The 25,325-nt window shown below is 42.4% G+C and overlaps 1 protein-coding gene across 1 annotated transcript in view; it reads right to left on the bottom strand.

Annotated features, from left to right (window-relative positions):
* The window catches only part of SLC7A14 (solute carrier family 7 member 14), a 113,696-nt gene extending 101,496 nt beyond the window's left edge, over positions 1 to 12,200 (bottom strand). Inside the window, exon 1 of the mRNA XM_070466431.1 lies at positions 11,970 to 12,200. The gene's annotated coding sequence lies outside the window, so the exon portion shown is untranslated. The remainder of the gene's footprint in view (positions 1 to 11,969) is intronic.
* Positions 12,201 to 25,325: the final 13,125 nt, after the last annotated feature.

Below are 25,325 nucleotides of genomic sequence, written 5' to 3'. Positions count from 1 at the left end.
GCCTATTATACAGAGTGAAGTAAGTCAGAAAGGGAAATACCAATACAGTATATTAATGCATATATATGGAATTTAGAAAGACATTAACAATGACCCTATATGCAAGACAGCAAAAGAGACGCAAATGTAAAGAACGGAATTTTGGACTATGTGGGAGAAGACGAGGGTGGGATGATTTGAGGGAATAGCATTGAAACATGCATATTACCATATTTAAAATAGATGGCCAGTGCAGGTTCAATGCGTGAAGCAGGGTACTCAAAGTCGGTGTTCTGGGAGAACCCAGAGGGATTTGGTGGGGACGGAGGCGGAGGGGGTTTCAGGATGGGGGGACACACGTGCACCTGTGGCTAATTCATGTTGATGTCTGGCAAAACCCATCACAATATTGTAAAGTAATCATCCTCCAATTAAAGTAAATAAATTAATTAAGAAAATTGTGGATGAGTGGTACGAATGGGGAGGATTTTGGTGTCAGTTAGCACAGATCTGAATCTGGCTCTGAGACCTTGGGCACGTCATTTAAATTTGATAATTCTCATATGAAGAATTGGGATAAATAGACCTACTCCTTGGATTAAATGAATACATGTGAGCTGTTGTGACTGTTATCAGAAGTATTATCATGTAGAATAATATGAAGTATTATCATGTAATTATCCCTGACTTCAGTAACTTGCCATATTGGAATCACGAGTGTGAAGAGATGACATCACAAAGCTCAACTGACAGGTTCTCCCCAGATACCTAGGATTACTGTGTTAGCCCCATAATATTTATTTACAGCCGGTTTGGAATAGACTTGGGGGCAGAAAAGAAGAACACAGCTAGTCACTAAGACAGAACTGAAATGGAGAAGTCTTGTTTCTGTTTGACAGTTAAGTTCCATGGTGGCATGTTTTAGTTGTCTATATCAGGAACTTATTTCTGGCACAACAGTCTATACTCATTCAGATATTTTCTTCCTCTATGTTCTGATGCTGGAATAGAAAGTGTGTCAAAAGTCTGTGTGACTAGGAAAGAACTTAAGATGAATCCCAGACCGTCGGTTGCAGTTTATGCCTGCTTGGAACTAGGATAACTAGCCTGCTCAAGGGGAGAATAAAAACAGTTAAATGATTGTTTGACCTCTGGCAGAGGTAACAATGGTGTCTGATTTTTTTTTTTTTTTAACTTTTTGAGAGTTGATTCCTTTGGCATTTTTGTGAATGAGTCATAGTCACCCCATGAATGTTTTCTGTGTTGAGAGTGACTAATGAATACAGTTTCAAATGTCAGGGTCCACACATGAAGATTTCTGACAAGGATAAACCAGACCCGGTTCTCTCAGAGTGAGGTCAGATCATGGCACCCTCTGAGAAGTGGAATAAATAGAATGTGCACAAAGTACAAGAGATTTGCCCCTCAGAGAAATAACCCAACCACTAGGGTGGCTTATTCATGACTGGTGGTTAAACTGGGGCATCTATCAGAACTCCCTAAAGGAGACTAGAATGTAACTAAATATGACAAGCTATGAGTTAAGCAGTTATAACATGTATGAAAGAATATCCTAACAGAAGATAAGGGATGCACAGAAGCTAAAGTCTATCTTCTACTGAAATAATTTTCCAAAGTTTCTCTAACACTAGGGAAAGGGGAAACAAGATCCTCCACTTGGAGGGCCCAATGTTCCAGTAATCTGAAACGTGTTCTTGGTGGAATTTGGAAGAATTCTCTAGTCCCTGTTTCAGCATGGATGGTAGATTTCCTGAGCCTGCTTCTCCAACTCCACTGATCCTGATCTTGTGCTCTCAAGTCATCTTCAATCACTCGCTCGGTTTTCTTACTATCCTAATACCAGGATGGAAATGACCTGGGCAACACTCGCAAGCATCCTACATTGGAGTGACTGTATTGGCATCTAGTCATCAGATCAGTCTCTTGGGATTTGGGGAGCATGGCTTGACTCTGCAGAGCTGGAAGACTTTTGATAGAACTGATAAAATCAAGTTTCTAAACCTAATAAGCCTGGTCAGATGATGAGACAATCATGACCATATGAAGCCCTGCCTGAGAAGCCGGTTGTTAAATTTCTTCACCAATTCTCTTTTCAGTGCAATTTTTACTGAAACAAAACCTGTTTTTGTTTTTAAATGATTCCTCAGAATGAATTTAAATAGAAAATGTTTCATTGATTTTCTAAAAAAAAAAAGAAAAACCCTATTATTGTAAGCCTTGTGTACATTAAATTAAATGTAACATGCTAATCAATTCCCTGGAGAAGGAAATGGCAACCCACTCAAGTATTCTTGCCTGGAGAATCCCATGGACAGCAGCCTGGTGGGGTATAGTCCACTGGGTCCCAAAGAGTTGGACACGACTAAAGCAACTTAGCATGAACACATACTGATCAATTCAGGAAAAACACCTTGCTCCTAAAGCAGACATGGTTTAGGAGTTGTCTTTTTTTAAACTTTTTTATTCTTTTAATCCTACCCATTTACCCAGTTATCTGCTTTCTGGGATTATGAATCCAATGACCTGCCATTTACAGTGAATGTGGGGTGAACTTTGCTCCATTATCAAGTGATGGGAGCCGTGGATCATGCCCTCTTTTTTCTTGGGCACAGTTTTCTGTGGTGATCTCTGCCTTGATGACATTGATTATATATATCCTCTGGATCAGAAAGTGTCCTCTATAACCAGCTTCTTAATGTGATAGATGGATCAATACAATGTGAGGGACAGTAAGTTGTGGACATTCTAAACAAGGTCCTGGAATAAGCATCAGCACAGTGCAGTCAGTAATTTCCATCCATCCTTATGGGGTTGGTCAGCGAATGGGAGGTGTGTGGGGAGTGGGAAGATGCTCTTTTACCTACCCTTGGAAAGTTGCAGCTTGGTGTGGAGCGAAAAGCATGGGGTGGGAGTCAGAGAATCTAGTCTATTTACGGGACTACTTTTAGCTGTGCAACCTTGAACTGGCAGCTTTGCCTCTCTGGCTTTCAGAGAGAGAGTTTCATCTCTTGTAAATCGAGTGGATTGGTTTAGATGATCTTTATTGGATGTACATTGGATGAGAGGAGGAAGAAAGGTGGCCAGAGAATGAAAAGTAGGAAATAAGCAATTTCAGAATCTATGCACAAACTAACTTGACTGTGAGGTGAAATTTAAGACCATAAGCCTGGATAAATAATTAGGAATGTGCAGATGGGTGAAAAATTTAACCGTGTTACAAAGAGAGCTGGTGCTTGGAGTCTGAAAATGCTCTCTCTGACATGCTCTGTGTGCAGGCAACTTCATCTTTCTGAAGTCTCCCTCATCTGGAAAGTAGAGAGGCTGTGATCATTTATATGCAAGCATGAACAGCATATTATTTACAGAATCACTGGAGATTAAGATGCCTTCTGTTCAGGCTGTGCCTCTATAATCTCTGGCAGTTTGAAACGAGGAGGCAGGGGAGGGTGTGTGAGGCGGGGGAAGAATGCCATGCCCATGTGCTGGGTATGCTGCTTATCTGTATTTCTAAGAAGAATGCTCTTGTGTAGAAGTAGCCCAGGATATGATCTCTTACCTGGTTGTTATTAAGGAACCATATCTTAATAGTGAGCAATGGAAAACTTGGAGCTTCATAAATACTTAATAACTACACTGTGTGTTACACTGGAATGTGCTCCAAGGATGAATACAATTCCTGAAGGCAGTGCAGAGCAGGGCAAAATGCTATGAACAAAGAGGATGGACCGGGCTCTAGTCTTTGTCCTATCACTAATTTGCTGGCTGACCTTAGGCAAGTCACTTAACATTCCTGGGTTTTAATTACTTCATCTTTAAAACATAGGGAAGGGAGAAGGCTGGTTGGGGTGATTTCTGAGGTTTCTCATAGCTGTGAGAATAGACTTCATGATTCTGATGTCTGCCATGAACCAGCCCTGAGTTCAATAAAATTACTGGAATCCCAGTAATGCTTCTGAGCTGCTGTAGACTTCACATTGGCTGCATTCCATCTGGGGAAGGATACCAAAGTGAATTCTCTGTATCAATTGGGGAATTAGGAAGCTGGAACAGCATCTCACTTTAAGTATGATTTCTCAGTGCAGGGGGAGTGCTATTGGCATTTCAGGTGGTATTTTTTTTTTTTTTAATTGTGCAGGGTTGTCCTGCCTGGTGCAGGATATTTAGCATCCCTGATCCCGGGATGCCAAAGCCAGTGATAATACCTCACCCTACCCCCAGTGTTTGTAAGAAAAAAAAAATACCCTTTAGTGAGATAGCACCTGAGGTTGAGAACTAGTGATTTTAGAAGAAACCAGGAAGCCTCCCTTATTGTTAACAACCATTTTCTAGACATGCAAGCTTAGATCTAAGGTCTTCTTAACCCTAAAGACTTTGATTTGGCTGTCAAGTCAGGTTCAGGACTGGATATCGGCAACCTGAGAGCTATTTTTGAAAAGAACTGAAAGGACAGAAGATCCATTTTTTCTTTTGTAAAGACCTTATGGCTCACAAGGAGTATCTCATTGGCCTTCTTTGTGATATGAGGAGCAGACTTAGTACATGTTAAAATCCACAGTGAGGTAGATAGGTACTGTGATGTATTCTATTTGAGTAATTTGGTATTAAGGTAGGGGTAATGAAAAGAAAATGAATTCTACATATGATTTTGAAAAATTTTAGTCTTATTTTTGATAGAAGCCTATCACTAGGAAATGACACTCTGGAAGCTCTCCTTCTCTGCCTTAAAAGCTGTCTAGATTGTCACTCTGAGTGAAAAACCTGGAGGCAAAAGCCAGAAAACTCTGCTGAACAGTGAAGATGTGGTAGGCTGACATTTGTAGCCTTAAAAGGTGATGGATCCTGAACCAGCATTCATTCATTCTGGCAGTACAGGCGATTCATGTATTCTGGGAAAAGCAGTATGGTGCAAAGCAGCAACATTCAGTACTGAACTACTGAAACAATTGATCAGTGGCGTGACTTACAAAAGGACAAGAGCCATCTTGCAGAAACACAATACAGATCCCTATGTAACTTCATCAGAACCAGAGACCTGAAGTTCTGTTCACCTTGTGATTGGTGTTCTAGCCAGAAAATGTAGGTAAAGTGAAAATTCCCCAGAGAAGGGGCTTATATGTTGTGGCCTAAAAATGATTCACATCAGTTATCTGAGAGACTAGTGGTTTTCAAAGAGGAAGTGTCAGGCTTCCCTGGTGGCCCAGTGGTTAAGAATTCGCCTGCCAACACAGGGGAGACGGGTTCTATCCCTGGTCTGGGAAGATTCCACATGCCATGAGGCAACTAAGTCCATGCACCAGAACTCCTGAAGCCTGCACGCCCTAGAGCCCATGCTCCACAGCAAGAGAAGCCACTGCAATGAGAAGCCTGAGCATTGCAAGAGAGTAGCCCCCAATCTCCACAGCCAGAGAAAGCCCGTGTGTAGCAGTGAAGATCCAGCACAGCCATAAAGAAATAAGAATTGGGGCAGGTTATTTAAGCACTCTGGGATCCAGTTCTTCATCTGCAAAAAAGGGATAATAACATTACCAACATTTAGGGTCAGAGTAAGGGTATTAGCTATCATGATCATTATCATCATTATTATTGTTGCTATTACTGGGTGAAATACTAGCATGACATGTCAGAGTTTTCAATAAATAATGATGTAAAAATAGGAATCCTTCATTTATTTTTGATTCTTTGGGCTCAGTGAGGCAGCATATTCAAGTCTTCAGCCCCATTTCATGGAACCATAGAATGTTACATCTTGCAGGACCTGAAACACTATTTAATCCAAATTTCTTGGTTTAAAGATGAAGATAATGAAGGTGAGAGAAGTAAAATCCTTGTACAAATTCTTGGCAACAAAGATTCTGAAGTTTTGAATGCTTTTCTTCGGTCTTATAATACCAGCCATGAAATTTCTACCTGTTGACTATCCTTGACTAGTAGTTCACACCAGGATGCAAGGGAAATAATCTGAAATTCAAATACATTCATTTTCCTACTCTTAGCATCTCTGGTAAAGTTTTGGTGGCTAAAGTCATTGATAAAAATTTTAACGACTAATGAAAAGATGCATGATGTTGAAAGATGCAAGGAGCAGTGAATTGTGAAAGAAGACTCAAGTCTTGCTTCTGCCTCTGCTATTGACTTGAGTGACCATTCTCAGCCTCAGTTTTTCTGTTTGCAAAGTAAGAGAGTTAGGTTATGCAATTGTTACAAAATATTGGCACAATAGTATATTATATAAGGATTTTCTCTAATGAGCAATTTAATCATTACAATTATGAGAAACATTTTGTCATCAAAGTATTCAAACACCTGAATGCAATTGTTTTTTTAAAATTTGCTGATTATTTTTAAAACAAGCAAAGGAAAACAATTTTTTAAATGAACAGACGATGGAGATCCGCTTGCTCATTTGTAGGACAGTTTATTGGGTTGGAATATTTTGCCTTTGGCAAGTGAGAATCTGCTAATTCCAGACGTTTGCTTAATGACTTGCTAGAATGGAAAGATGTTTTTCTTTCAATTTTGTCAGTAATCACCAGTTAAAACTTTTAAAGGGAAGCCCAATTATTCCTGGAAAAGGATAATATTATATGACCAATCAAACTGTGATGTCATCAGCTCTCCTCTAATTATTATATGTGTTTTCATTTTAAGCTAAGCTCCTTCTGAACTTAGGAATAATAGTAGTTGCCTGCAACAATCATGAAGGCCAACCAAATACTTTCTTAAGGAAAGAAATGTCTCTTTAAGGTAAAAGTGAAAAGTATCATACAGTTCCATTTAAGTATTGTTTGTGAAATTGCCTCATCATAATGAAATGAAACACTCTTGAACTGATGTGTCCCCTGTTCCCTGGAGGAGAACAGCAAGACCCAGTTCTCAGCGGCAGTCTGTCTTGGCCATCACTACCTATGCCCCAAGAGGGGTTAGGAGGGTGGTTATCAGGGTAGGATTTGATGTTCTGTGTCTGTCTCCTGTTTTATTTCATAAGGGAAAATGCCACGGGGAGAACTCATTTCTTGGCTAGATGAGTTTGTGGCATGAAGTGACCTGGAACAATGGTATGAATTCAGCAAATATTTATTGAGCACCCATGTGCTAGGCTATAGGAGTTCCAAACACCTGTGACCACAGTCTTTCTGTGCAAATATATGACACTCCTCAACTACTTTATTGATTAAGTGAATGATTGTATGCTACCAGCATGAGTTTCCAAGCTACACTGTCAGTTCTATTTATTTCTTGAGATACAAAATCAGTTAAATCCCTCAAGCTGAAGACAGTGAAAATTAAACTCTTTTCAGCTCCAAGGTAATGTATTTCTCTCTTCCAAAATCCAGGCCTCTCTAAGAGATAAAGAGTTCCCATGAAATGAATAAACCATGACTCCCCCTAAAGTGGTATTTATTATTAAAGCCTGCATGATCTGCTGGAGACCGGAGTAGATAGTTTCTCTAAGTTTTCCTTTAGTAATAAGATTCCATATGCAACAATTGCCTGAGAATGGCATGCTTGACCAACATCAGGCTGAGAGTGTATCTCAGCTCTTTCTCTGAAAGAGTATCTTTCAAGTTACCATCCATTCCTTTGTTAAGATCTATTTATCTATCTTAAGATAAATATATATATGTGTATAAAAGATATTTACATATAAAGTATATGTAAATTTGAACTCTGAATAAGAACTGCTATGTTATTTCTAAGTTGGAACTCAGGAAACCAGTAAGACCAGTAAAATAGAACATTTGACTTTATGGTAAAAAGGAATCTATGTGAAATTAAACTCCAGAAGTCATCGGCTCCTTCAGTGAGATACATGTTTTTCCTTCCTATCCTTATTGTCTTGAGCGTCTTTGGGCTTCGGGGGATGTTCTCAGCACAGGTGGATTTTTCTCTTCTCTTGGAAACAGTTTCAAAGCAGAGTCCCAAGTCCTTATTCCCAATTTCTGTTCTCAGTTGCTGTGATGTTTTTAGCACTTCCTAAAGAAATGTTGTCCAATAGAGCTTTCTGCAATGCTGGAAATTTTTTATATCTGCATTGTCCAATAAGGCAGTCAGTAGCCACATATGGTTTTATTAAGCAGCTGAAATATGCCTAGTGTGATTAAGGAGCTGAATTTTTAACATTTAAATTTTAACTAATTAAAATGGTAAATAACTACATATGGCTAGTGACTACCATATTGGATAGAGTGGTTCTAGACAGCGTAAGATTATGGTACCTGGGACCAAGTAATCCAGCAACATCATCCTTGCAGAATCACCCAGTGATGATATAATAGAAGTTGTGTATTTAATTATGAGTTATGCCTTGCTTCTGGAGCAGGTTTGAAGCAGAATGTCAGTAATAGCATTAGGAAGGCATAACGGGATCTTTAAGTAAAGGATAACAAATGGGAAGAATATGTTATGGTAAATATTAAGAGATGAAACAGCAGAACAGTGCCATTTAAACTGAATTTGAGTTTCTAAATTCTACATTTTGGAGCAGGATAGAACTGTCTAATTCAATATAAAAGTTTCATCTTGCCAGTGTGATTACTAGGGCTACAAAAATTTAATTAATGGAAGTGAGAATTTACTATGGGCTGGAAGAGAAGCAAGCAAAAATGAATAGAGTGTCGGGTCTGTTGTATGTTAGAGTGGACTAGAACTCTAGGACCATGTCTAATGAAATTGTCCACCTGATAGAATTGTGAAAATTCAATGACTTATGAAAGGACTTAGCATACTGCCTAGCATTGATAAATATCAGGACTTAGAATGATCACTTATTTCTGCCTAAATCTTTTTGAGGCCTCTTCCATGTACCTTCGAGAATACAGGAAGATGCTAAGGGTAATTGATTTTGGAAAAATTATTGTGTTGAGAATAGATCATAGAAGAGGAAATATAGATAGCATAAAGGCAAGTAAAGAAATGCCATATCACCATCCCGATTTGCAAATTGTTGTTATAGGGAAAACAGTTATTGAGGAATGTGGGTCAGATATCTCAGTTATATTCCATCAGCCAACACTGGAATAGTGAGACCAGAGAGGGAAAAACAGGAAGAAAAATTAGATAGGAGGACTACTTGTGTTTTGAGTGTTTGTGACTCTCAGGTGGCTCAGTGGTAAAAGAATATGCCTGCCAAAGAGGCAATGCTGGTTCAGCCCCTGGATTGGGAGGATCCCCTGGAGAAGGAAATGGCAACCCACTCCAGTATTCTTGCCTGGAAAATTCCATGGACAGAGAAGCCTGGTGAGCTACCGTTCATTGGGTGGCAAAGAGTTGGACATGACTTAGCGACTAAATGACAACAAAAACAACAAATTACTGAATATAGTTCAGTCCTGCTGATGTTTTTGTCACAGATAATCAGAGAAGGCATGGAAGAATATTTGAGGCACCATGGGAGTAGTGGAAAGGGCATTGGCCTCGGAGTCAGGTCAACTGGATTCCAGTCCTAACTTTTCAGTCATGTGAGTTAGACTAATAAGCATCTTTGGGTTCCCAAATTATCTTTTTTTGTTAAATAATGATGCTTAATGATCTTGAAGGTTTTTGCCAGCCCTGTAACTCAAGGGTGTAATTCTAAATATGAAAGCATGAGTGGGATCTAGTCCTCCAGATTCCCTGAAGCCTTGCTGTTCTTCAGGAAAGCCTGCCATTTTATTCCTCTATCAGGTTTCTGTTATCCTGAAGCTCAAGTGTGTGAACAGTGGTATCTCAAGCAGCATGCACAAAAGCAGTTGGTATGGCGGGAGTAGGTGACAGTGGGTGGGTGAACAGATTAAAGAGGAAAGGGTTGGAAGAGAGAGTAGTGTCTGTGAAAAGCAAAGCAGGTCCTCTACCTTTGACAGATTCTTGCTATAGTCTCCAGTAACCACTGCCCAAAGTCAATACCAAAATGAGGGCATGAAAATAGCTTGGACTTCAGACTTGAATTTGAATCCAAGCTCTGGATTTGAGATACATAACTTCAGTTTTCTGAACTTTGTGATACATTTGGTTAGCAGCTATTGTGAAGCTTAAATGAGATGATATGACCCAGCAAATAGTAGGTTTTTTTAAAAAAAGTAAATACTCTCTTAATTTGGCCTCCTGAAATTGGCTTAGTTCATTCCTCATCTAGCCCATAATGTAAAAGACTCTCAAAGAAACACACAAGACTGCTTAGAGATCTATATCTAGAGGATGTAAAATTTACATTGTAGATAACGTGTGGTGGAGAGAGAAGGGTGCTGAAGAGGGAAAAAACCTCAGCCAGGAATAGAAAGCCTAGTTAGTCTCTCTGTTGATGAAGCCTCTTCCTTTGTGCAGCCTTAGAGTTCTCTGGTTCTTGAAAGCCACAGTAATGTTTATCAGAACAACAACCCTAACTGTGTTTCCAACACTTCACCAACAGGAAGATTCACAGCGCAGGCAGAGAAAACAGAATGAGGCACCACATTCGTTCTCATTCAAGTTAGCAAAGCTGGATCCTGGAGTGACACCCGCTCCTTGCTCCTCAACCCAGCATTGGGGAAAACCTGCTTCCAAGTGGAGTCACCCCAAGGGGTGGGGGGGAGGGTGGGTGGGAAGGCAGAGAAACGGGGAACGCATAGCACCTTTACCCCTCTCTCTAGGTCACTTGCTCCACTTGACTTCCTTTACGAGGTTCTAACACAGCTTCTGCTTTGGAGAAAAAATGTTGGCGAGCAGTGAACCTCCATTCCCTTGGCGTTGTTATCTCGCCGCCTTGGAGAACTTTCAGCACCGCGGACAGCGCCCGCCCCGCCATCCTGTCTGTGGCCCACTCACGGGACTGCCGCTATCCTGCCCCTGGCATTCTCCCGAACCCCTTCCAGGAGGGGGCTCCGGTCGGAATGGGGTTGGGGGAGGGGAGGTGGGTTATCATTCTGTTTCTTGGTGAACTCTGGCCAGTGACCGGCCCTGCCACTATGGTGAGAATATCTCCCAAGAGCCGGTTTCTTTTCGCCTCTCGGTTGGAGACCCACAAGAACCGAGGTCAGCATAGGTGGTGGGGTGGGGAGTGCCGGGAGCCGGTGAGGGCTCTATTTTTCCAGCATTCCTGCACCTTTTCTCCACCTTTACTTCTAGTCATTCGGCGACTTCTGTCTTACTTTTCAATCACAATACAAAATACATGTGTGTGGTGGGGGGGTGGGGGTGGGGGCGGGGGCAGACTCAAGAGCTAGAAGGAGGTTGTGGCTGCCTCCGGGGGGGGCTGCACTGCCCTGCTCTGGCCCCTTGGATTCTCAGGACACTGATGTGCTCTGGGATGGGGAAGTGGGGCGGGCTCTGGCTTCGGTGTGAGTGTGAGAGTCCTCTCCCCAGGGATCTTCCCTGACACCTCACCCATCACGTCTTCCTCGTCGCCCCCGCTGTGTCACCGGTCTCTGGGGACAGATGCCCCCGCGAGCGCATGGCCTTGTCAGGTCACCTGGCTCAGATAGAGTCCCTTTGAAGAGTTTGCTCTAATGTAAAAGGGCAGACATTGTTCCCGCCCGTCCTTCGGGCTTCGGCCGGAAAAGCATCTTTCTCTCGTTGGACTCTTTCAGACGCCGAGAAAACCCAGCTGCGCGAGCCAAGGTGCGTGCCAAGGCACTGGGGGGACAGGACGGGCCCGCGGCAGTGGAGACCTGGCGGCCCGGGCGCTGCTCGCGGCTCCCTCCTCCGCCTCTAGCTCCCGCGAGCCGGACCTGCCTGGCAGCCCCGCGAGTGGGAGCCCGGCGTCCCCCGACCCTGGATGCTGTCCAGGCCCCATTCCGGGCCAGAGCCGGAGAGACCCCGGCCAGGCTCCGTCCTTCCTTCTAGGAGACCCCTTCGCGGAGGGCGCCCTCAGCCTCCGCGCCATGTTCCTGCTTACCCGCTCCGGGTGCCTCCGGCTCCCTGGTTCATTCAACAAGAGGTGATCATCCCATTTTCCAGCTGGGGTGCAGGGGCCACGGAGGGGGACAGACTACAGCGAAAGGGGGACGTTCACTCACCGGAGGGCTGGAGGTGATGAACTGGCTCCCGGGCGGATGGCTGGCGGTCCTCACTTACAGCGCCGGGTTTGTCTCTTCTACGGTGATGCGGGGTGGCGGCGGCAAAGGAAAGCAGGAGGCAGCCGCCGCTGCCGAACAGCTCCTCAATTATTCAGATTGCCCCTCTATCCTGCACCCCTCCCCGCGGCCTGTCAGTCCTCCCTCCAGCTAGCCTGTCTCCGCCTTCCTGGAGTCACGTGGGCTGCCCAACCCCTTACATTACTGAGCAGAAGCCTCTCACCAGACGCCCCCACCCCCAGCCCCCAGTACACACACACACACACACACACACACACACACACACTGCTACCTGCCGCTCTCAACTCCTGCCTGGCCTATTAAGCCTCCAGGTGTGTGCTTCCAGTACCTCCTGCTATGTGAGGCTGAGGGGAAGAGATGCGGGCTGCTCTCCGCCCTGGGAGAGGACCAGGCAGGACTCTGCAGTGTTGATGTGTTGTAAACGCACAGCTTCTGCGAGAAGCTCCACCTCTGCTGGACTTGACATTGGACAAAGCTGGCTACCCAGACCTGGTTCCTGCCCTCTGGAAGCTTCCCCCTTCTTCACCGAGCCCTTGCTGCTCTTAAATGTCTTCCACTTCCCTCAGCATTACTGAAAGGAAAGGATGGGAGAGATTGATTTCCCCTCCCCTCCTAAAAGAAAGACAAGACCTTCCTCTTTCTCCAATAGATCAAGTTTATCTTTGGGTTCTCAACATCTTATGAGTAGAAAAGATTGAGGCTTTGAGATTTGAAGATTGAGGAGGAATTTTGGTCCATACCAAAAATAGATACCCTTGGGAGTATCTAACTTCTGTTTGCCTTTCTTCTCTCATCTGTGAAATGACCCCTTAAGAACTATTATGAGAATTTAAAATGGTAATATTCTTAAAATTGCCTAACATATTTAGAACTCAATAAATGGGAATCCTTCCTCTGTCTCTGTTAAAATAAATTTCAGAAACAAGGAGATTGTGATTTGCACCAGTAGAATGGAAGTATCTTTTGTAAACTTAGAAGGGGGTATCTGTGCATTCAGGCTTGACAGATAATACATGAAAGGAGAAAAGCAATTTACTGGGCTTATATTCTTTCATTGGTTTTGTTGAGAACTATGTTATGTCTCAAAAGGATGACTATGTAGTACAAACCGAAGCATGTTTGGCCTCATCAGAGAATGAATTATTTAATATGCATTGAAAAGACTGCTTTAGATGGACAGTACCTACATAATCTTGCATCTTTGGTCCATGTATTCAAAATATATGGGAGCTAATGAGATATAACTCCCCATCCTTGGAAACACATTCACTGGGCTTCTGATTGAGAAGAATGTTGGCTGTAGACACTTCTTTCCTAGCATGGAGCTGTCAAATGTACCTTTAGATTGTGGGTTCTAGCTAGAGGACCTGAGTTCTCCCCAGAAAAATGACTGATCAGTGCCAGGCCAGTCTGGGAAAGTCTACCCAGCTTAAGTTTATTACTGCCTTGGACCAGCATTCAGGTCTTAAGTATTGAGATATCTCCTTCATTTGGGCTTATGCAGGGTATATCAGATCTTCTAGGATACCCAAGAAGCTGTGAAACTTGCAGGAAAGGATAGAGTTAAAGAATCAGAAGTTTGGCATCTTAATACAGGCTCTGGTGGTGGTGGTTTAGTTGCTAAGTCGTGTATGACTCTTGCGACCCCAGAGGACTGTAGGCTCCTCTGACCATGGGATTCTGCAGTCAAGAATACTGGAGTGGGTTGCTGTTTCCTTCTCCAAATACAGGCTCTGCCAGTTACTTATCATATGATCTTTGGCAAATCACTCAAGCTCTTCGAGTTTCAGCTTTACGATGGAATAGAATGTTTGTCTGCCTTCTCCATGAGCTGGTTCAAATGGAGGATAATGTATGAGAAGCCATACCATTAAATGTCCAGAGTGAATAAATGTGAATTATTGACATTACAGACTGAAGAAAACCCTGAGTTTATTCTAGCCCAGATGAATTATGGGCATGAAGGCGTAGGAAGTTGGGATTTATCATGGAATGGGCAACAACTAAAGTGTATTTTTCTGTAAGTCTGTGTGTGTGCATGTGATTTAAGGGGTATAGTGTTTTGAGCATTATATTTTCATTTTCAGTGTCTTCTGTGATGGATTTCTGGATTAATTTAATTTTTTTCCTGACTTTTTAATTTTTAGAATGACACCAGCCACAGTCACAGTGGTTATGAGTATTTCATAGTTGAGATTAAGTTTGTGCTTATATTTCAGGACAGCAGCTTTACACTCTTCTGCCTGTCCCAGGTAAAACTGATTCGGGTTAGAAATTCAAAATGAATTTGACTTCAAAGCAAGAATATTCAGCATCCAGGAGCAATTTCTGGTTAGTCATCAGCCCCTTGAGTGATATGAGTCTCCAGTTCACTGCCAATACACTCAATGACATCTTTACACAAACCAGGAACTCCTGAGGAGTTTTCCCATTTGTAAGCAAATTCTAGTCCACTTTGCTGATTTTGTTTTTAAAAGTATTTTTCAGAAAGTGTCAGTTTGGACCTCTTTATATTTAGGAACACCAAAAGACCAGAAGGTGCCAACTCATGCTCCTATATATATCATTAAAAAAAAGTTGTCCAGTTGGTAGGTAAAATGCTACCTCTGTCTCCTCTACTTCTGGGTTGTCATGAGGAAGCATGAGAAATGGAAGAATTAGCGTGAAATAATTTAATTTTGCCTCAAAAATGGTACCTTTATGAACAGTTACTTGGATGAGTATAAATTTCAGAAAAATTTGGACAGTTTTACCAGAAATTGCCCTGGGACTCTGAATAATTCTTTCAAGCAAGTTTTCAATGTTCAAGTCACCTTTCCCAGCACAGGACAGAAAAAGGAAGCTTGGGGGGCAAATCTTGCATTGATTGTAATTGAAAGTTACACCTTAACAATGATTTCCTGATAAGGTTTCCCTTGGGTCCTACTCCTTTACTTACAAGGTCTTATCTTTTACCTGTTGACTGTTGCCTTTATGAGTCGCTGCAGACACTTTCCAGCTGTAGGCCAAGCATTAATGAACCAATGAATAGAAATGCAGTAAATAGAAGAGGAGCAGAACATTTAGAGCCACACACAGCAGGAACAATTGATGCATATCTCAGTTCCAGGGTTAAGCAAAGATACCACAAATTGACTACTAATTACATCTAGAAAGTACACATTCTATTTTTCTTTTTCTAACAATTGGAATATGGGACTGTTTGTTCATTTATTTATTCATTTATTCAGTGTGTTGTAGACACTTGAGATATAGCCACAAACTGCACAGAAATGGCTCCTGTTCTTGAGATTACCGTCTAGTAGAGGGAGTCAGATCCTAATCAAGTCAACAAAGAGGTGGAGATAAGAACCATGGTGATAAAAGAAAGAAATAGAGTGATATACAAGGAGTGGGGACACCACTTTAGTTGAGTGGTGGAGAACTGACGAAAGCAAATGCGGGGGCCTAGACATACATGTCCCTACTTTCCAAGGAAAGGGCAGTGCCCTCTTTGTTGTTCAGCTCCTCGGTCGTGTCTGACTTTGCAGCCCCATGGACTGCAGCACGTCAGGCTTCCCTGTCCTTCATCATCTCCCAGAGCTTGCTCAACTCATGTCCACTGAGTTGGTGATGCCATCCAACCATCTCATCCTCTGTCATCCCCTTCTCCTGCCTTCAATCTTTCTCAGCATCAGGGTCTTTTCCAATAAGTCGACTCTTGCATCAGGTGGCCAAAGTATTGGAGTTTCAGCTTCAGCATCAGTCATTCTAGTGAATATTCAGGATTGATGTTCCTTTAGGATTGAATGGTTTAATCTCCTTGCAGTCCAAGGGACTCTCACTCTCAAAAGAGTCTTCTCCAACACCACAGTTCGAAAGCATCAATTCTTTGGCATTTGGCCTTATTTATGGCCCAATTCTCGCACATTTACATGACTACTGGCAAAACCATAGCTTTGACTATATGGACCTTTGTTGGCAAAGTAATGTCTCTGCTTTTTAATATGCTATCTAGGTTTGTCATAGCTTTTCTTCCAAGGAGCAAGTGTCTTTTAATTTCATGGTTGCAGTCACCATCTGCAGTGATTTTGGGGCCCAAGAAAATAAAGTCTGTCACTGTTTCCATTGTTTCCCCATCTATTTGCCATGAAGTGATGGGACCAGATACCATGATCTTCATTTTTTGAATGTTGAGTTTTAAGCCAGCTTTTTCACTCTCCTCTTTCATCTTCATTCAAAGGCTCTTTAGTTCTCTTCACTTTCTGCCATAAAGATGGTGTCATCTGCATGTCTGAGGTTGTTGATACTTCTCCCAGCAATCTTGATTCCATCTTGTGCTTCATCCAGCCTGACATTTTGCATGATGTACTCTGCATATAAGTTAAATAAGCAGGGTGACAATATACAGCCTTGACTACTCCTTTCCCAATTTTGACCTAGTCTGTTGTTCCATGTCTGATTCTAAATGTTCCTTTTTGTCCTGCATACAGGTGTCTCAGGAGGCAGGTAAGGTGGTCTGGTATTCCCATCTCTTGAAGAATTTGCCACAATTTCTTGTGATCCACATAGTCAACGACTTTAGCATAGTCAATGAAGCAGAAGTAGATGCTTTTCTTGAAATCTCTTGTTTTTTCTATGATCCAACAGATGCTGACAATTTGATCTCTGGTTCCTCTGCCTTTTCTAAATCCATCTTGTATGTCTAGAGGTTTTTGGTTCACATACTGTTGAAACCTAGCTTTGAGGATTTTGAGCGTTACTTTGCTAGCATGTGAAATGAGTGCAGTTGTGCAGTATTTTGAACATTCTTTGGCATTACCCTTCTTTGGGATTGGAATGAAAATGTACATTTTCCAGTGCCCTCTTACCAGAGGACTTTTGCCAAAAGTCTACGTCATTAGCAGGGTAATCACTAAAACCTTGATGACTGACCCACATGGATGGATTATGATTAGGCCACCAGGAGATTGACCAGATGCTTTAACGACCATTACATGTTTTTGTCTCATGATTCATGGTGATGAATAGTTGACGCTTTCTTCTAAAAGGACCACAAACTCATCAATGCCCCCCTGACTTCTGCCTTTAAGGGATTCAGAGGCTGAAAATCAAAAGTACTGGGACAGCTTGGCCAGAGGCTGGTCAAGAACATTCTGAATGGAGAGGTTGCTTACTGTGCAGAAAAAGAAGAAAAGATAGACCCAGAACCCAACTACCACAGGGCACACAATAAATATATACTAAACAAATAACTTGCTGCTAGGATTCTACCAATTGGACTGGGAATTTATAAGCAATTATCTGTGAGTAACTATCCTCTGTGTATCTCAATTCCAAGAGGAAGAAGGGGGATGATGACTTAAAGATGTTCATTTCATTCCTCCCAAATTTACAGTGAGGTGCAGCAACTTTCCCCATCCCACCGCATGCAGTATGAATAAAGTTCTTTAATGATGAAGCTGTGGAAAGAAGTCAGAAATGCTAAAACAGTGGAATTCCTTGACATGGAAGGAAGTATTAAAGCAAACACTTCTTCCCATTTATTATATGTTTCCTTTAAATACACTCACTTTTACACTTAATTAATTTTAAAGAGGTTTCTGTCACTGGTTTAAGTAGAAAATGGGTATCTGTTGCCATATGTACAAGATAATTATTTAAATAAGCACAGTGAAAATAGAATGATGCTATCATAGTCAAGCTAAATACTATTGCCTGCCCAGGAATCTGAGGTTTGCTTTCTCATTATTAAAAAAAGAAAGCAACTGTTAAAGAGGTGTTAAAGACATCCTGGCATCAAACTGAAGCTTTCTCTATGAAGTAATCAGAAACACTGAAGGACAAATGGAAAAGTATAATATTCTCACTGTGTGATGATAGGTGATTTAGTACTGAGCCTTGCATGCATACTATGCCTCTTCAGTCGTGTCTGATTCTTTGATACCCTATGGACCACATCCCTCTTGGCTCCTCTGTCCATGGGATTCTCCAGGCAAGAACACTGGAGTGGGTTACCATGCCCTCCTCCAGGGGATCTTTCCGATCCAGGGATTGAATCCACGTCTCTTATGTCTCCTGCACTAGCAGGTAGGCTCTTTACCACTAGCACCACCTGGGAAGCCCTATTGAAATCAGCATTTCTCCCAATTTTAGCATGCATAGGAATCAAATGGAGAGCTTGTTAAAAATGCTGAATTGAATTCAGTAGTTCTGGGGTGGGACCCAAGGACTTGCATTTCTAACACAATTTCAGTGATGCTGGTGCTTCTAGTTGTTGGATCACTCTTTTGAGTGGCAAGGATCCAGAGTACCAGTGATGGTATGTGTCCCACATTTTGGAAGATGACAGCTTTTAATTTATAGATGAGAAAAGTAAGGAGTTGGAGGTTGTAAATAACCTAAGGTCCAATAGTTAGTTAGTAGATGAACCAGGTCTAAAACTCATTTTCTTAGGCTTCCAGGTTCTCAGTCTAGTGTTCTTTCCCAAAAGATCTGTATGGTCACTGACTTGCTGCTAGAGCCCCCCAGAACTGTTTTTCAAGGGGCTATGGCATGAAAGTCAAGATTTGGATTGCTGTGTTTTATAGGTTATTCTGTGGTAACAGACATGCACAAACTCTCAGTAGCTTAAAATAATCATTGACATTTTGTCTCATTAAGTCACGTTATTATTGTTCACATTGTCTCTGTTGTGGATTACTATGGGTTCTGCTCCACATAAGTCACTTTATACCATGTTATGATGCCCCATCTCAACAAGATACTTCAAAGCTGACTTTGGCAGGTAGAACCAAAGCTGGAGGACCTTGCACCAGCAACTAAATGCTCTGGCTTGAAAGTGATGCATGTCACTATTGCCCACAACCCAATTAGCCAGAACATGGACCCACTCAACAGCAATTGCAAGCCAGGAGTGAAGAAGAAGACTCCCATCTTCTTGGAGTAAGAGTACAATCAGATAGAGGGATCACTGAAAATCTCTGTCAAATAAATAGTTTTTCTGTCACTAACAATCCTTCATTTCATTATCTCAGTCTTTTCTCTTTTCTCAGGATCTCACAAATCCAATGTTCCCAGGCCAATGGGGCCACTGTTAGTGACCTCCCCACCCCCGCCCCACCCCCAAGTCCTTCTGTATCATATAGAATGAATAGGCGATATAATGGTGAGGGAATTCAGGATGCCAGAAACTGTGGTGATAGCAGGAGCATCAAAAGAGACAGACCAAGTCAAGGAAAATGGCCATGGTGATTGGGAGAGAGAGGGGTAGAAGAAAAAAGAAGTCAGGGGAAGGAGAGGAAACAATCATTTCTTTAGGGCCTACTAAAGGGTAGGTGCTATGCTATCATATTTACATGATTTTCCCCTATAACATTCAGGTTGTTATTGGCCTGTTCCACACTCAAGGAAACAGAGGCTCAGAGGGCTTATATAACTTGTCAAGGTCAATGCAGAGGGTAAACCAGGATCGATGCCAGACTGTAAGCCTAGAATCTCTCCCAGGAAGTCTAAGAAAGTCACTCTCACAAAGCAAGGCAAAATTGGTCCTGAAGAATAGACTCCTTGTTCACACTGACATTGGAATTCCTTGGCTGTAATAGGCATGTGTAGACAAACAACTGAGTTGTCCTGATTCCATACTGGCTACAACATGAGGTTATGCAGTATGCCTGGAGAGACCAAGCCTCTTCTAAAGGCCCTGAAGGAGGATGTAATAGTTAAGGTCAGTGTGAGTGTTGAGAAGTCATGCTCTGGAAGCCTGATAGTGACAGGGGCTAGAATTGTCACGTGTACTATTCAGGTCAAGGTGGGAAGGGACAGGGACTCTGGAGTCAGACAGACCTAGGTTTGTATCTAGACTTAACCGCTTATTAATGATGTGGTTTTTGGCGAATTGTTTAAGTTCTCTGAGACTCAGTATTCCAACCTGTAAAAGGGGATAGTAATGCCTAACTGCAGAGTTTGGGTGAAGACTGGAAATAACATACATAAAGAGGCCAGAACACATTGTTGCTCAATGTCAATGGCTAGTCTTAGTGTTATTTGCAGTAATAAGATGGCTTTACCTACCTGAGTTCATCCTTGGAGGTGTCTTGTTCTGAGCCTCTATTTGTTCTTCAGAAAATTGAGGGAATGGGAGCAGATTTCCTCTAATAGCTCTTCCATGGACTCAACTTAGTACACCAGGAGTCATGGGGTTCTCCTGGGGACAGCTGGAGAATGGGCCTGGTGAGCAGCCATATTCAGTGCAGCATTGATAAGGGTTGAGTAGCTTCTGCTGAATTAAACGTCCCTGGGCCCACCAGTAGGGCTCCCGAGCCCCAGACGGTAACAGGCTTCTTTGTTGCCATTGCCGCTGATCAGTGACCCACTGCAACAATAGGCGATGTCGGGATGGCTGTGGGTCCAGGGGTGGTCTTTGCAGTCACTTTTCCATAGGAAAAGTCACATTGCTAACAGAAGCAGTGCCTGCCAAGGCAGCAACCACAAGCCGCAGCTTTGAATACAGAACAAAAATGTCAATAAGCACCAGAGAGAATTGGAGGGAGAGGAATGATGCTTTCACTAATGGGATTGTTAGCTTACTCCAGTCTCAGCAGCCCATGCTATTGCCGCCAAGCGGAGAATGGATTATACTGGTAGTGGGTCAATTAAGTCCACAGCAGATTCCCTTCATGAGATGGGCAGGCAAATCACTACCCTCTGAGTAAGCATCCATCATGTAAAACAGTGATTATTTTATTGTCAGCCTTTTGAAGATATGTATTCACCTGCTGTGTATAAGCTTTCTCCTGTTTAATTCAATGACTTTTAGAAAATGAGAATATTTCATGCCATTTACTCATTTCTTAAAGCTCTTAAGAAGACCAAAGCCTCTATAAAGCCTTCTAGTACGTTAGATGAAAGTGATAAGACAATTGAGGGAAGGGAATGAAGCTGCAGTCTCTGTCTGTTCCCAGTCCCAGCTAGAGAAGGCCTCAGTCCTCAACCACAGAGGTCAGTTTTCAGAACCCCAGGGAGGGAGAGTTCACTGGCGGCTTCCACAAAATGTTAGTGTTTAATTGTCCTTGCATTAACATTTTTGTCTCAGTGTCTGTATCAGGTACCAGGAATGCATTCAAGATGATTCACGGCAAGAATTAGTATGTCCTGCTTGGAGGATTCAGTCATCCCATCCCTGCAGCCCTCTGTCTTCAGGTTGGCCAATCGCTCTGGGCACGGGCTGTCAGCTCTGTGTCCAACTTGGTTTGGGACCCTTCTCCAAGGGGTTTGGAGCAACTGCCAGTGAATATCCAGGTCTTGAAACATGACTTGGCCTCTTGGATCAAGTCCTGAACCAGACACTAGCTCATGGCTTTCTAGGTTCTGAGCCTGCAGGCCCCACTTTTAGTTATCTAGCCAACCCTTGTGTAATTGCACAAGAAGTTTTTTTCTTGAAGTTTCTTGAAGTTTTTTCTTAATTTGATCTATGTTTATATGCCTGCTAAGTTGTTCAGTCATGTCTGACTCTTTGCAACCCTATGGACTGTAGCCTGCCAGGCTCCTCTGTCCATGGAATTTCCCAGGCAAGAATACTGGAGTGGGTTGCCATGCCCTCCTCCAGAGGATCTTCCCAACCCAGGGACTGAACCCCTGTCTCCTGCAGCTCCTGAATTGCAGACAGATTCTTTACCACTGAACCACCGTGGAAGCCCGTATGTTTATATATCCATGTTCAATAGAGGCTGGAGCATCTATTAAAATGGTGATCAAAAGGAGGCCCTGATCTAATGTATAAAATCGCTGTTGTGAGAAATAAGGATGGCTCCCTTTATCCTTAACCTGTCCTGATAAGAAACATGAGTTTGCTTCATTCATGACCTGTGTTTCCAGTCTTGAGGTTTTCCTTCTGTTCTCTGAGCTTTCTCCCTACTGATGTGGTGACATGGTGACACAGATGATGATGGCAATGCAGTAACAGGGCCAACATCTTCCCACCTACTCTCCACACCTCAAGTCCCCTACCCTGGCTGAATCATCTGCTGCCCTTTCTACTACGCTTAGCCTAGCAGGCATTTGTACCAATTAATGTATCTTCAGAAGAAGTACTTTAAGCTATAATGGGAAATGAGGCAAACTTAATCCCATCTCATAATAGCTTCAAGACTTTAATTGTTTTGTCCAGAGCAGATACTAACAATGGCTGGTTTAACAAGTAACTGCCCATCTCCTGTGAATTCTTTAAGTGGTTTTAACTCCCTGATTCTTTATTAAAAGAACTCTGCATAAAACTTGGGCTGCCTCACACATGCCAATATATTTGGTTGGTTAGGAATCTTCATAAAAAAAGAGTCAATGTGAAGGGCAGCAGAATAAAATGTTTGCCCTAGTCAGGAAGGTGATGTCACCTCTGACTATGGGAACAGTCTGTCTGTAGTCAAGGGAATATCACGAAACTTCAAGAATTAGGTCTTCCATGTCAGGTAAGTGAATTACAAGATAAAGAAATCCCAAGTTGAATGTATTGTGTTTATGCTGGGGGAGAGGGTGTAGAGTATAAAATAACCTTAGTGATGTGAGATGTGGAAATGATTGTTATGCCCTGAGGCCTTCTGTGATGAGACTTGGATGGGTTTAGGACAGTTGTTGGTGGAGCTGTTTATTTGAACAAAATGGGGAAGATGCAAGTAAAAAAAAAAAGCAACTTTTTTTTTGAGGGGAGGAGGGTGATTTCAACCTAGTCAAGAAAGCCAGAAGAAGTTTAAAAGTTAAAATTATAATGACTAACATTTATTGGGAGCTGATTAGATAGGGCTCAAGAAGGTCATAGATATTAGTCATTCGTTGACTGAGTCAAATAAACTCTGACCAAATTAGTGGTAGAATCTGATGTATGAGTTTTCAAAGAGAATTTCAGAATATCAGCCTTGTGGAAAATTCACTAAACGAACATCGTGTATTAATAGATATTTCTCAAGAGCTGACTGCTTGCATGGTGACCAAGTAGGGCCTTTGTGATAAAGGAAAAGAGGAAAAACAGAACTGTCTACAACCAAGTTGCTGAGTAAAACTAAGATTTTTTAAAATATAGAGCCCAATATGGTGTGTGTATATGAAGAATAGGTAGGGGTGAGGGGAAATTGGTGTCCAGCAGTTTGGCTAGCTTTCTGTGATCTGACATTAAGTGGGCAATATGGAGAATGTGACTGTGGCCTGGCCTTTTCGGTCTTCCCTTCCAAATGAAAAGTTAGGGGCTTCAGGCATAGCTGGGTCCAGGTGCTGAGAGAACATCAAGAGGTGTCTGTCATCATCTCTCGGTTCTGTTTGTTTCAGCGTTAGCTTCCTCCTCAGCCAAGCGCTCTACTCAAGGGTGGCAGACAGCTGCCAGGGGCCACATAATCACTTTTTACATTTTTTTAAACCAGGTTGACAATCCAAGAAGGAGCAGAGGATCTCGTTTCTAATCCTTCCCACACAAGTCCCAGGGCTGACTCTCATTGAGCTGACAGAGGTCATTTGCTCATTCATTAGTTAATAACTAAGTTCAGGGAAATGGTATGTAATAATCAGCTAGTCTATGCCCTGTGTTCACTATAGTTCTGGGAAGTGAGGTTAGGACCACAGAAGCCACACAGACTAGTAGGGGGGATAAGATACTGTTATTAGGAGAAAGAAATACACTCTAGACAGGTGAAAACAATGGAGCATTTCCCAAAATTTATCACTCAAAGAATAATTTTTTTTCTTGAAGTTACTACTCAGTAGAACATATTTGGGGAAATGCAGTCGTCAGTGTCTCATAATATTCCTTGTCTTGTGCCTAGAATTTCTTATCTGACACATTAATATTGTTTTTAAACAAAGATGAAAAATGCATTGCCTGATGTTTTATGCCCTTGTGTGTGTGTGTGCTAAGTTGTTTCAGTTGCGTCCGTCTCTTTGCAACCCTGTTGTATGTAGCCTGGAGGACTACAGTCCATAGGGTCGCAAAGAGTCAGGCACGACTGAAGCGACTTAGCACAGGCCATAGCCCACCAGTCTCCTCTGTACATGGGATTCTCCAGGCAGGAATACTGGAGTGGGTTGCTGTGCCCTCCTTCAAGGGATCTTCCCAACCCAGGGATTGGACCTGCATCTCTGAGGTCTTCTGCGTTGGCAGGTGTGTTCTTTACCACTAGCACCACCTGGGAAGCCCTTTGATACCCTGAGGAACTGCCATATTGACAATGATAATGGTGATTAAATTTGTTCTTAAGAGTGAAGTGAAAGTCGCTCAGTCGTGTCTGACTCTTGGACTATACAGTCCATGGAATTCTCTAGGCCAGAATACTGGAGTGGGTAGCCTTTCCCTTCTCCAGGGGATCTTCCCAACCCAGGGATTGAGCCCAGGTCTCCCACATTGCAGGCGGATTCTTTACCAGCTGAGACACATGGGAAGCCCAAGAATACTGGAGTGGGTAGCCTATCACTTCTCCAGGGATCTTGCTGGCCCAGGAATTAAACTGGGGTCTCCTGCATTGCAGGCGGAATCTTTACCAACTGAGCTATCAGGGAAGCCCATTCTTAAGAGTATCTCTCTGCATTTGTTGAGTGCTTTACATGTTATCAAGTTTTTCCCCCATATACCATTTCATTAGCTCTGAGATGCTATCAACTGTAGTTAATTACTCAATGACCTCAGTTACCAGACATCAGTCTTCTTGTCACTAATTGTCAAAATATCATACCTGATTCCCAGCTCCCTTCAGCTCCACCTGTCACCTTGCTGGACTCAGATACTCTTAATGAAGGTGTTAAGTGTGCTAATTAACTTTGCCTTGGTGAAAATGTCTTTTGTTTTAGTGCCATAAGAGATTAGCAGAGGAAAGAGCTGCTTGAAGGAAGAAGACACAAATTACTCCTAGCTGTCGAACTGAAAAGTGACAAAAGGCAGTGGTCCAGGCTCCAAGTTATTTGTTTTCAAAAGCAGTGGCATTGAGATAGTTTACTTGGAGCTGTCACTGAGCACTGGGTAGTTCATTTTTACCAAGAGTGTATAAATGTATGCATGCATGTATCAGTGAGGATGCATTTGATTGCAAGTAAAGGAAAGCCCAATTCAAACTGACTTGAAAATAAAGGGAATTTATGGCTCTTATAACCCTATGTCTACCTTAGATCTTTTTAGGACAAGAATGGATAGATAGATAGCTCGATTGGTCAATCATATCATATGTAGGGTAGAATTCAAGATTTGTTTGATTTAGTAGCTTAACACAGTCATCAGAAAAGGGTTCTTTTTATGGTGTCAAAATGGCTGCAATGGTTCCAGGCTCC

This window comes from Odocoileus virginianus, chromosome 4, assembly GCF_023699985.2.
Source record: "Odocoileus virginianus isolate 20LAN1187 ecotype Illinois chromosome 4, Ovbor_1.2, whole genome shotgun sequence".
NCBI classification, from domain to species: Eukaryota; Metazoa; Chordata; class Mammalia; order Artiodactyla; family Cervidae; genus Odocoileus; species Odocoileus virginianus.
Note: the sequence above shows the minus strand (reverse complement) of the source record. Positions and strands in the feature narration are given on the sequence as shown.